Here is a 13,812-nt window from a genome sequence, read left to right as displayed (position 1 = left end):
GCAAACCGTATCCAAGAACACATTAGAAAAATTATCCATTATGATCAAGTAGGCTTCATCCCAGGGATGCAGGGCTGGTTCAACATACGAAAATCTATCAATGTTATCCAGCATATAAATAAACTGAAAGAAAAAAACCATATGATCATTTCATTAGATGCTGAAAAAGCATTTGACAAAATTCAACATCCCTTTATGATAAAAGTATTGGAAAGATTAGGGATACAAGGGTCATACCTAAATATAATAAAAGCTATATACAGCAAGCCGACAGCTAACATCAAATTAAATGAAGAGAAACTTAAAGCCATTCCACTAAACTCAGGATCATGACAAGGCTGTCCACTCTCGCCATCCCTCTTCAATATAGTGCTTGAAGTTCTAGCAATAGCAATAAGACAACATAAGGGGATCAAGGGGATTCGACTTGGAAAAGAAGAAGTGAAACTTTTGTTATTTGCAGATGATATGATAGTGTACATAAGCGACCCCCAAAACTCCACCAAAGAACTTTTACAGCTGATAAACACCTTTAGTAATGTGGCAGGATACAAGATCAACTCCAAAAAATCAGTTGCCCTCTTATACACAAAGGATATGGAAGCAGAGAGGGAAATCAGAGAAGCTTCACCTTTCACGATAGCCACAAACAGCATAAAATATCTTGGGGTAACTCTAACCAAGGAAGTGAAAGATCTATTTGACAATAACTTTAAGGCATTGAAGAAAGAAACTGAGGAGTATACCAGAAAATGGAAGGACCTCCCTTACTCTTGGATTGGGAGGATCAACATAGTAAAAATGGCAATTCTACCAAAGGCAATTTATAGATTCAATGCAATCCCCATCAAGGTCCCATCAAAATTCTTCACAGATCTGGAGAGGACAATAATCAACTTTATATGGAAAAACAAAAAACCCAGGATAGCCAAAACAATCCTATACAATAAAGGATTGTCTGGAGGCATTACCATCCCTGACTTCAAACTCTATTACAGAGCTACAGTGATGAAAACAGTGTGGTACTGGCATAAAAACAGAGAAGTCGACCAATGGAATCGTATAGAAGACCCGAATTTTAACCCACAAACCTATGAACACCTCATTTTTGATAAAGGAGCCAAAAGTATACAATGGAAGAAAGAAAGCATCTTCAACAAATGGTGCTGGCACAACTGGATGTCAACCTGTAGAAGAATGAAAATAGACCCATATCTATCACCATGCACAAAACTCAAGTCCAAATGGATTAAAGACGTTACTATCAGTCTGAACACATTGAACCTGATAGAAGAGAAAGTGGGAAGTACCCTACAGCAGATGGGCACAGGAGATCGCTTCCTATGTGTAACCCCAACAGCACAGACATTAAGGGCAACGTTGAATAAATGGGACCTACTAAAACTGAGAAGCTTCTGTAAAGCAAAGACACTGTCACCAAGACAAAAAGGCAACCTACTGACTGGGAGAAGATCTTCACCAACCCCGCAACAGACAAAGGTCTGATCTCCAAAATATATAGAGAACTCAGGAAACTAGACTTTAAAATGCTAATTAACCCAATTAAAAAATGGGGCACTGAACTGAACAGAGAATTCGCAGCAGAGGAAGTTCAAATGGCCAAAAGACACTTAAGGTCATGCTCAACCTCCTTAGCGATCAGGGAAATGCAAATCAAAACAACTTCGAGATATCATCTTACACCTGTCAGAATGGCTAAAATAAAAAACTCCAATGATAGCCTTTGTTGGAGAGGCTGTGGAGGAAGGGGTACCCTCATCCATTGCTGGTGGGAATGCAATCTTGTGCAACCACTTTGGAAATCGGTGTTTCGGTTTCTCAGGAAATTCGGGATCAACCTACCCCTGGACCCAGCAATACCACTCCTGGGAATATACCCAAGAGATGCCCGATCATATGACAAGAGCATTTGTTCAACTATGTTCATAGCAGTATTATTTGTAATAGCCAGAACCTGGAAACAACCTAGATGCCCTTCAATGGAAGAATGGATGAAGAAAGTGTGGAATATATACACATTAGAGTACTACACTGCGGTAAAAAACAATGGCTTCTCGAATTTTGCATGCAAATGGATGGAAATAGAAAACACTATCCTGAGTGAGGTAACCCAGACCCAAAAAGATGAATATGGGATGTACTCACTCATAATTGGTTTCTAGCCATAAACAAGGGTCACGGAGTCTACAATTGGTGATCCCAAAGAAGCTAAGTAAGAAGGTGAACCAAAGGAAAAACATATAGTTGTCCTCTTGGCTATGGGAAGTAGACAAAATGGCCGGGGAGAAAATTGAGATCTTGGGGGTGGGGTGGGATGGGGGTAAGGGGAGATGGGTAGAGAAAAGGGAGAAGGGGAGAATGGGGGGAACTTGGGGAAAAAGGAGGATTGGGATAAAGGAAGGTTGGATAGGGGAGCACGGAAGCACAATTCTTAGTTAAGGGAGCCACTTTTAGAGTTGGCAAGAGACTTGAACCTAGAGTGGCTCCCAGATGCCCAAGCCAAGGTTCCCAGTTAGTTCCTTGGGCAACTGAGGATAGGGAACCTGAAATGACCCTATCCTATAGCAATACTGACGAATATCTTGCATATCATTATAGAACCTTCATCTGGTGATGGATGGAGATAGAGACAGAGACCCACACTGGAGCACTGGACTGAGCTCCCAAGGTCCGAATGAGGAGCAGAAGGAGGGAGAACATGAGCAAAGAAGTCGGGACCACGAGGGGTGCACCCACCCACTGAGACAGTGGAGCTGATCTATTGGGAACTCACCAAGGCCAGCTGGACTGTGACCGAAAAAGCATGGGATAAAACTGGACTCTCTGAGCATGGCGAACAATGAGGGCTGATGAGAAGCCAAGGACAATGGCACGGGGTTTTGAACCTATGTAATGTGCTGGCTTTGTGGGAGCCTAGCCAGTTTGGATGTTCACCTTCCTAGAAATGGACCGAGAGGGGAGGACCTAGGACTTACCACAGGGCAGGGAACCATGACTGCTCTTTGGACTGGAGAGGGAGGGGGAGAGGAGTGGGGGGACGGGGAGAAGGGTGGGAGGAGGGGGAGAAGGGTGGGAGGAGGGGGAGGGAAATGGGAGGCTGGGAGGAGGTGGAAACTTGTTTTTTTTTCTCCTTTTCTCAATAAAAAAATGGAAAAAATAAATAAATAAATAAAGAATTGTCATTGCTTCTCAGACACTGAAAAAGTGTGGGAAAGCAACCACTTCTAGATTTGACTGGGGCCTGCTTCCCCAGGAGGAACTCACACTGGGTATTATAAACTAGGTCAAAAGCCCACAGTTTGGAAGATCAGAGTTCCAAGAAGACACATCTAAACACTAAAGCTGTTCAGCAAAATGGATGCTGCAAAACACCCTTCAAGTATTCATGTTTCTACTTACAGAGTTAGTGATGTTCTCAACCTTATTCAAAGAAACATCTCTGTGTAGTGAGCACTGGACAATGCAAAACCACAATCCTGATCTAAGTACCCAGAACAAGTGATTGTTAAGTGCTCTGTTCCAAAAGGGACATCTGTACCAACTACCCCAGGCCATGAAGCACTGCTGAACATGGGAAAGCAAGAATGGAAGAACAAGGTGATAGGGTGGAGCACTGTGAATGCTGTCTTTGGGATAGAACACGGTGACTGCACTACTGAACTCACTACAGTCATGGATACCTACAAAAGATCAAGCCATCAAGATCAATCACTACTACAGCAGGCAGTACTAACTGGACTTCGGGAGTTACACGCTGCAGTGTGTGGACCTGTGTGTGCCTGAAGTGGGAAGAGGACATGTGGAAGACAGATTCATGGGTAATGTGGGAGTGGGGGTTGAGGGTGGATAATAGTCAAGAAGCATTGAATACATGTATGAAAATGTCAAGGAATTAGTTAATTGATGGAGGGGCAAGAGACAGAGGGAAGGAATGAATGAACACCACTCAAAGCAATGTCACTCCTAAGAAGCATATGATCAAGAAATCACAAAGCATTTATACAGACAAATGGGCAAATATGCTTAATCCCAATGGTCAGGAGGTAGGATCAGGGAAAGGGGCAAACAGACTTCTGAATGCTCAAGGCCAGACAAGATTTCAAAATTAAAGCAATTATAATTTGGACAAAAGAAAAAGAAAATTCAAAGACATAATCTGCAGAACTGCCAGCTCTGAGGGGAGTAGTAGAGAATGTCAAACCCAACTAAACATATCAGCTTAGTCAATGGGATCAACAACTGCTTGTTTTGATTGATTACTGCTTTCGTTTATGGCAAATGACAGACACTACAGAGCCATGTATTAATTTACTCTATAATATACTCATTATAAATTTTCATTGTTATATATTATTAGTCACATCTGACTCACTCTGCACACCTCCACGTGTAAGAGCAAGCACATGCCTAACACGAACACTATTCTTATGTAACAATCATTTAATCTTTGGTAACTTATTATGTGTTGAAGCTCCTATAAGAAACCAACAGTAAAAGACATATCTCACTCAATATGATTCTGTCTAATATCCAAAACACAATTAGGTGAGGCTCTTGATAATCTGGGGCCTTTTGAATCTGTATTGAACTGCTTAGCTCATTCTGACAGCCAGGTCTCCTGTAACTATAAAACATACTAACGGGTGTATTTCAAGTCCACAGAATATCCTAACAGGCAGACTAAAATCCAGAGCTGTATTGTATTCTTATTTCTGGAATAACAGTGATGGTCTAGGTATACACTTGGCTATAAATATCAGACACTACTTTCTATGTTTTACTTTCATTTTATCACAAAATATAGAACAGCAACAATATGAACCTCTGAAAATGGTAGCTCAAGAGCCTTAGAAATTAAAAATTAGAAATTGCCATTAGTCTGTTTATGTACAATAATTTTTCTATAGTATATAATAATCAAACATTAAAATGCATATTATCCAGAAAGAGATGCTGAGATTTTATGAGCAAAATGAAAAAGCAAATGTGGTCCACCTAATGTTATTCCACACTAGAAACAAATATTGCTGCACTGGTATTCTAACTCCTTTCCTTGAAAAGCAGTTAAGTACCTGCATAATGACAATGTGATTAGAGAACAAAAACAGGAAAATTAGGTCATTAGTAATTATAAAACAACTTGACTCTGATAACATTGAGAATATGTTGTTTGTATCTACATATGATCACCAAGACATTTGTACATGAATATCACAATTGCTAATTGTTAAAACTGCTAATAGATAAAATATTAGCAATATACAGGGCTGGGCAGTAGTGGCACACACCTTTAATCCCAGCACTCAGGAGGCAGGCGAATCTTTGTGAGTTCGAAACAAGCCTGGTTTACAAGAGCTAGTTCCAGGACAGCCAGGGCTGATACACAGAGAAACCCTGCCTCGTAAAATCAATCAAAGAAACAACAAAAAAAGCAATCTACATAATTTTATACTGTGGAACTGAATGAAAGTTATGCTGAACTTGGGATGGCAGGCAAACCTACATATGCTTAATGCTTGAGGACAACTAAGTCAAACCATCTGAGTAAGATCCTTAGACTCACATGTAAATTATTCCTGACATTTCCACCTTAATACTCATACCCAATAAATAAATATGATAAAAAGAAAGAAGGCTAAGGAGTTGCCTCAGCCAGTAAAGGCAACTGCAACCAAAGCTAAAACCTAGTTCATGCCACAGAACCCACACTATCTGTCCTCTGGAAAAGAAACAAATGAACTAGCTAAAAGCAGCAGAACATTAAGGACATACGTCTACATTAACAAGACAAGTAGTGTGCTTTTGTTCTTTCATTCCCCTAATGATAGGACTCTACAGACACTACTTCTGCTCCACCAATTTACACTCATGCATTCCTACTCTTTTTTTTTCTTTTTCGTTTGTTCAAGACAGGGCTTCTCTGTGTAGCTTTGGAGCCTATCCTGACCCTGGCTCTATAGACCAAGATGGCCTCGAACTCAGAGATCCACCCACCTCTGCTGGGATTAAAGGTGTGCACCACCACGGCCGGCCTACTAACTAACTCTCTTAATAGCTCATCTGAATTTTATTCTCTCTCCAAGACTTGACTAAGGTCATTTAGGTCCCCAAATTCAATTTGCTCTCTAGATTAAAAAAAAAAAAAATCAGTCATATTAATGAACACCAAGGCATTTTTCACTACTCTTAAACTTTTAATTTTTCTTTGTATTGTGCATGTGTATTCATATGAAGGTACACACGTGTGTACAATGTGTGCAATGTTCATGAGAGAGCCAGAGGACAACTTTGGGTGTCATACTTCAGACACCATCCTGAAATTTGCTTTAATACTAAAGAGCAGTGTATATGATGTCTGTAGCAGGCCCTACCACTTCCAAACCTTCTTGTTTTATACCTCTGAACAAAATCATCAAGCTTGGTTATTAAGCCAAACTTCAAAAAATACTAGCTTTTTATAACCAAAACTTCCAAAGTCCTAGGAAAGACAAACTATTTGAAAAGAATAATGCTAAAAGATAAACTAATTATGAGTGGGTTACTTTTCCTGATTTTATTTTGGGATAGGGTCTCACTCCATAGCCCAATTGGCTCTAAACTCAGAGTCCTTGTCATCACTTTTTGTTAACATGACATAAGCTAGAGTTATCTGACTTCAATTACAGTACATTACCATCCCTGGGCAGGTGATGCCTTGGTATATAAGAAAGCAAATAATTTTTAGATGCTTGTTTGATTATTAAACCAAACACTCTATTATAAGACAAACACCACCTTGATTTCTGTTTCTTCCAACACTCTGAATGCAGCATACATGCTAAGGTTCAAATTCTAAGAGCTATTCTTCACACTTGTTTCAGGTGACTTTTTCAAAAATAGGTTAATTCCTGTAGGGAGAGGGCCCGCTTGTTCTTCCTGGCTGCCCAGCTAGCTTAGCCCTGAAATAACCAAACAGAAATTATTCCAATTAAATCACTGCTTGGCCCATTATCTTTAGCCTCTTATTGGCTAACTCTCACATCTTGATTTAACCCATTTCTATTAATCTGCGTATCGCCACGTGGCACTGGCTTACCAATAAAGATTCTAACCAGTATCCATGGTGTCTCTCCGACTCTGCTTTCTTCCCCCAGAACTCAGTTCTGTTTTTCCCGCCTACCTAAGTTCTGCTCCTATCTGGCCAAGGCAATTTCTTTATTCATTAATCAGTACAAGCAACACATAGAAAGAAGGACCTCCCACACCAGGTTAATCATTCAAGTTCTATCAAACCATGCACCACATCAGTTTCTCATTTTGGACTCAAAGTCTCTTAGAGTAACCCACTTCTCTCAACTACATCTCCCACTCTTCAGGATGAGTTAAGGGAGTAAACAAGAAGGTGAAAATATGCCAAAATAACATTTTATTGAATCCCAGATCATTTTAAAGTTATTCCTTTAGTTTTTTTATTTGGGTTGCTTAAAATGAAAATTTATCTTTCATACAAATAATGGCAACACTGTATGCCACTAGTTTTATACTACTGCTACTATATTGTCATAGTATTGGCATTGGGAACACATTAAGTTATGGCCTAAAGGTTCATCAGTTAATTATATAAATGTAGCTCCTGACAGAAAAGATGGCATAAGTTCCATGTAATAGAGTCAGAACAGGGTGGTTATCAGAAGGGAATCTAGAAAATAAAATAGGACACAGTGCTCTTAGAAGGAATTCTGCAGCCTCAGGATGACACTGGAGTACATTCCTGAGAATATCAGGCCCCAGAATGAGCTGTGATAACTTGCTTGGCACTAGAAAAATGTGACAGGTGATCTGGGAGCAGAGACCTAGAGGTGGAAAGGGGAGAGAAGGAGTGGGTAAATCATACTGGAGGGCCACTGAAGAATCTGCCACTATAACACAAGGACTTGGGCTTGATTGATGATGACTCTTGTTGAAGGACATTTGATCATACTGTGTGAAGATGTATCGCTGTTTTATCTCACCTGCTTAAAGTGCCTTCTGGTTGGTTTAATAAAGAGCTGAATGGCCAATAGCTAGCCAAGAGAGAATAGGCAGAACTTCCAGGCAGAGATAAGAACTCTGGGAAGAATCTGAGAAGCAAGGGATTCTCCAAGTAGATGTGGGGGCAGTTGGATGCACAGTATGGAGGAGAGGTAAACAGCCATGTGGATATAGATTAATATAAACTGGTTAATTTATAAGAGCTAGTTGGGAACAACCCTAAACTAAGGCCATAGTTTCATAGTTAATAACCCTCCGTGTCATTATTCAGGAGCTGAAAGTCTGACTACAGACTGTAACCATTCATTAGTTCTGGGAATCAGTCTAAAGGACTGGGAGGGGTAATGACACAGACATGTGCTAACATAAAAACCCTAAAAAGAGTAGTCGAAATTATCTATCTGCTATATATCTGTTTTAAAGCTATTTATAATTGATCATTGTAACTGATTACATAAGCATTTTCATATATTATTCAAGCAAAAACTACCTGTGTTTATTAGACAAAGGCCATTTCAACTTGACTAACACTCAACATACACAAACACACACAAAAAAAATCCCAAAAACCTTTGAAAATGTGGATACATCCATAAAATACAACCATTTTGAGAAAGAAAAGGAAATTTCAAATTATCATACTCTCAATTTTAAAACTATATTAAAAAGGCATAGTAATCCAACTAATATGCTCTGCTACTAAGACATATACAAAAACAAACGCACATAGATTCACGGACAGTGCTACCAAGAATAGATTATAAGGAACGAACAGTAAACAGCAGAAAATCTAAATAATTATCTCCCTCAAACAGAAGGAAACAGCCATTTATAACACATACAAAAAAAGCTTAAATATTTGTATGAAAACTCTTTGTAAAACTGTTCAAAATTTCTAAAAATATATGAATGACTCTCACTGACACTGGTGTTGGTAATAATTTTGAGTATGATATCAGACACAAACAAAAAATAAAAAATAAGTGGCTCACAGCACAAAAACCCTCTATGCAGAAGCAGTAGCAGCAAATGCTACCCTACAGAATGATAGAAAATGCTTTAAATCTAAATTCCTCTTAAGGTCCAAATACCTGAAGTATATGAATCAAGTAATCCAGACCAGAAGAACACTGAATGTTTGCAGCCTACAATCTTTATAGGAGTGAGTATGTAATAACCTGGGCTAACTGTAGAAACCAGGAAAGTGAAGACACAGGGGTAAGGGTGGGCTAGAAGGAATGTTAGAGACTGGGATGACAGGACACAGGTTCTATGAAGGGGAAAACAGGAAAACTGGATGTGACACCTTTAACTGCACACATGGATAGCAAGGAAATTTAAAGGGAGAAGAATGAGGGTGAAATAACTAAGTTTAAAAAAGACTTAAGGACATCTTACTTAAAAATATATTTGTTAGTGTATGCAAACTTTGAAAAGAAGCTACCCCACGTGAGGTGATAAATGATATGCTCAAAAAGCCATAAATAATAAGACACAGTGCCAGGCATGAAAAGCCTCCCTTCAAATTGTTGGTCAGAAGGTTTGAGGAGACTAGCAAAACAATTTACCCTTGTCCTTGGTTACCTCTCAGAACCTGGAACTAAGTCCTTTACTGACGACACCACACACTTAAAGGAACCAAGCTGTAACTGACCTGGAAGCCTCCTGTCTAATGACACAATCCAGAGGTGCTATCCAAACTGCCCAGGAAGAAAAGTAAGCAACACTCCTACCAATCAGGATGCCAATGAACCACAACAATGATCATAAAGGCAAGATATCCCCCAAGGTGAAATAGTAGCAAGTATATGTTGGGGTAACCCATAGCTGTCTATCTGGATTTAAGGATTTATAAACTGTAGTATAAATCCAGGCCACTACCCTGTGGTGACTTTACAGACTACAAGAAATCTACAGAACCATTTTATTAAACCAGCATATTTAAATTAAATACTTATAATTAAATCTAAATATTCATCCATATGCCTACAGGTATGTGTAGCCCTCATCACTTAGCAAAGCAGCTTCTTCTGGCAACAGAGACTATTACAGAGTCAATAAGTGATCAAAATGCAGAGAACTGTTTGTGAGGTCCCCAACACATATCAGTACATCTATAACACAGTCTCTATATACGACACAGAACAATACAGAGGAGGTAGGAGAAAAGACTTCCACAGCCAGAGTTCCAGGGAACCACTACAAAGAATGTGTTTTCTAGACTTGACAGGAAGTTTCATTCATAAAACCTCAACATAAGACACCTAAACAAGACCAGCACAACACCAGATAACATACCACTATGGATGGGAGAAATCTCAAAAGGATTCACCCCTATTTGAAGAGCTACAAGCAATTAATGGCTGATGAGAGTCTTCTCCAGGGACAAGCCCCATGTTAGAAGCTATCCAATCCCAAATGAGCAGTCCTAGACACACTATATACAAACAATACTAAATGGACTGAACATATATACTCTTGTGTGTTTGTATGTATGTGTGTAAAACAACAAAAAGGTCGTGAATTTGACAGGAAGTAGGGGATAAGGGAAGCATTGGGGGGGGGAATGAACAAGTACTCTGGTATGGGAGAATTGTCTGTATTCTGTCAATCATGTTTTAAATAAACGCTGATTGGCCACAGAGGAAGTATAAGCAGGTCAACCAGACAGGAAGTAGAGGGGTGATGAGAACAGGAGAATTCTGGGAAGGAGGAAGCCCATTTCTCCCAGTCCTGCCCAGACCAGGGAAGAAGCAAGATGTAATCTGCCTGGCTGAGAAAGGTACTGAGCCATGTGGCTAACATAGATAAGAATAATGGGCTAATATAAGTTATAAGACTTAACAAGAAGCCTGAGCTAATGAGCCAATCAGTTTATAAGTAATGCAGACTCTGTGTGATTTCTTTGGGGTTTAACAGATGCAGGAACCGGGCAGGACAGAAACCCAAACAAGCAAGCCTGTAATTTTTAAGCATGGTGTTGAAGAAACTCAGATTTTCATATTGCTTGGGCAGAAAAGAAAATATTGATTCCAGAAGCAGACCACATCAGAAGCATATTGTTTTCTCTGTATTCATCTGATGTCTTAAAACTTTTATGAATCAGAGTAATAGCCTTCATAAATTTAATTGAAGTCATCTGCTTGTAAGGACAGATACACAATTATTTAAGGTTTACAAATTATATCTTTGATAAGGGAAATGGTTTCATGAAATGTATACAATTGATATTAAAATGAAGCTATATTTTATGTTTGTAAATATTTATACAACATACAAATATCTTGATATTATTAAAAAGTATGGTGTACACACACACAAAAGATCATCTTGCCATTTGTACCAACAAAGATGAACTTGCAGAACAATAAGACAGAAAAACACTGTATAAAATATCACCTCTATGTGGAAGCTTTAGTTGAACTCATAGAACAATAATAATAGGACTTGGGCCCCATTGGAAAATGTTGGTAAAGGATGCAAATTTTTATTTTGAACACAGTAACAAATTCTAAGGGTCTAATGCAAAAGCACAGTGGTAAATGTATTAATTTGCCAATTATACAATATATCATTTATTAAATCATCACTGTGGATACTTGAAAAACAACCTTGGTCAATTAAATATTTAAAAAACCAGCCTGGTGGTGGTGGTACACATCTTTAATTCCAGCACTCAGGAGGCAGAGGCAGGAGGATCTCTGTGAGTTCGAGGCCAGCCTGGTCTACAAGAGTTAGTTCCAGGACAGGTTCCAAAACCACAGTGAAACCTTGCCTCAAAAAGAAAAACAAAAGCAAAAAAACAAACAAACAAACAAAAATAAATCACTGACAGCTATTACTATATGTCTAATCTTTTGAATAAACAGAAACATTACAAATCTAGGAAGTTTGTCACCCAAGTTATAAAAATATTAACTTAGCAGTCTTTTCAGGAATATAAATATGAATTAATACAATCTACATCTAGGCTAGAAACAGAGTGCTAATGTAAACAGTTCAGAATCACTGACATGAAAGCTCCTAATGTAATCAAGTACTCATGAGTAGAGTTTATAACAATCTTTACAATACCATATGCACCTTTCTGTCATTTAAATCAAAGTGCAATCCCAAGGTTCTCTTATGATTCAAGAGAAAAAAAGTCACTAAGAATTCAAAGGTAAATCCTGGATGCCACATGTACACACCAATCACATACAAACGTTTTTAAAACTTGGGAGAATCACACTGAACATGCATGCAGACTTTTTTTTTTTTTTTTTTGCTAACATTTCTTCAACTGCCCAGCACAGCAACTACTTACAGGATATTGTACTTCATACCAATGTAACACTGTACCACCACATACCAATATTCTACAGGTGACCTGTATACGCTATCTAAATAAACTTTCTATAAATGACTTACTTACACATGGTAGAGGTGGATTTGAGAAGGATACGAAACCAGTCCCTAGGAATAACAAGAAAACTATACTTCTCTGAATTTTAAGGGCCCATGGTTTCTAATCATCAAGGCTCAAAATTATAGTTTTAAACTTATTTATATATTTTTTAGGTTTTAACTTAATGTCTATTCGAGATCTCCCACCACAAATCAAATTCTTAGTTCCTGAACTCCACAATTTCTAAGCCATGTAAAAGTACTAAGTTAAGTGGCTTGCAAACTTCTGTGTGAAACATCATCATGACTTTTGAAAGCATGATAAACCTGCATACATCAACTTCCCACCATCCTCAAGTTTGGTATACTAGGTATAATAATACCTAGTATATATTATGTGAGACTAGTGGCATTCCTATATACCTCAAGCAATCATAAACCAAACTTTGAAAAATAGTACAATGATACTAGCCATGCCAGAAAATGAAAAGCATGGCTCTGCCTCTGTGAAACTGGGTGAACAAAAATGTACACTGAAAAACTGACATAATTTAAAACCACTAGCTGTATATGTTAAATCCTCTGGAGAGGAGAAATATGCTTAAGGGCCTTGTAAAGAAAGATTCTAGGGAAACCAAGGGCTTGACCTTTCTGTTCCTGTCATGAATCCAAAATGTGATTAAAACATCAGTCACTGTAACCCTTCTGATTACTACATTTCAGTAAATTGTTACTACTCTCTAACAGTGTGGCTGAACCTGAAAATGTACAACTCCAGAGACAAAAGTAATAGGGGGAAGACCAAAGCTAAGTCTTGAGGGTAGTCATAAAGACAATCAAGAACATCTTTTATACAAGGTAACAATCTGCTAGTATTATGTGAAAGAGTTAAATAAAGATGCAAATGAGAAAACAAGTATCACAGGCCTGAAAATAGAAAATTCCTTTCATCATTAGCATGAATGGGACAGGAAAAGCAGCAGCCAAATTTAAACATTACAACATATTCACAGTATATCCAGCACAATATTTACCACAGACAAGATATATGGCACAATGAACATGTTGATTAATCCCTAGGCTAGATGTTAACTGGTTAGAGAAATTAGAAGTACAAATATGGGAACTGGAGAGATGGCTCCGGGATTAAGAGCACTGACTTTTCTTCATAGGATGTAGGTTCAATTCCCAGTATGCAGACAGCAGTTCACAACTATCCAGGGGACCTGATACCCATGGAAAAACACCAATGCCCATTAAAAAAAAAATTAAGGCATGTTGATGGAGGTGGGTCGTCTGTCTATCTGTTGCTTTCATTGGTTAATTAATAAAGAAACTGCTTGGCCCTCTGATAGGGTAGAATTTAGATAGGTGTAGTAAACAGAACAGAATGCT

General features: G+C 38.5%; 1 protein-coding gene across 6 annotated transcripts in view; it reads right to left on the bottom strand.

Annotated features, from left to right (window-relative positions):
• Wac (WW domain containing adaptor with coiled-coil) overlaps positions 1–13,812 on the bottom strand; it is a 69,541-nt gene that overhangs the window by 38,440 nt on the left and 17,289 nt on the right. The gene's annotated exons all lie outside the window — the stretch shown is intronic.

This window comes from Microtus oregoni, unplaced genomic scaffold (genome assembly GCF_018167655.1).
Source record: "Microtus oregoni isolate MIOR12 unplaced genomic scaffold, Mior012 000070F_ref0000104, whole genome shotgun sequence".
NCBI lineage: Eukaryota > Metazoa > Chordata > Mammalia > Rodentia > Cricetidae > Microtus > Microtus oregoni.
Note: the sequence above shows the minus strand (reverse complement) of the source record. Positions and strands in the feature narration are given on the sequence as shown.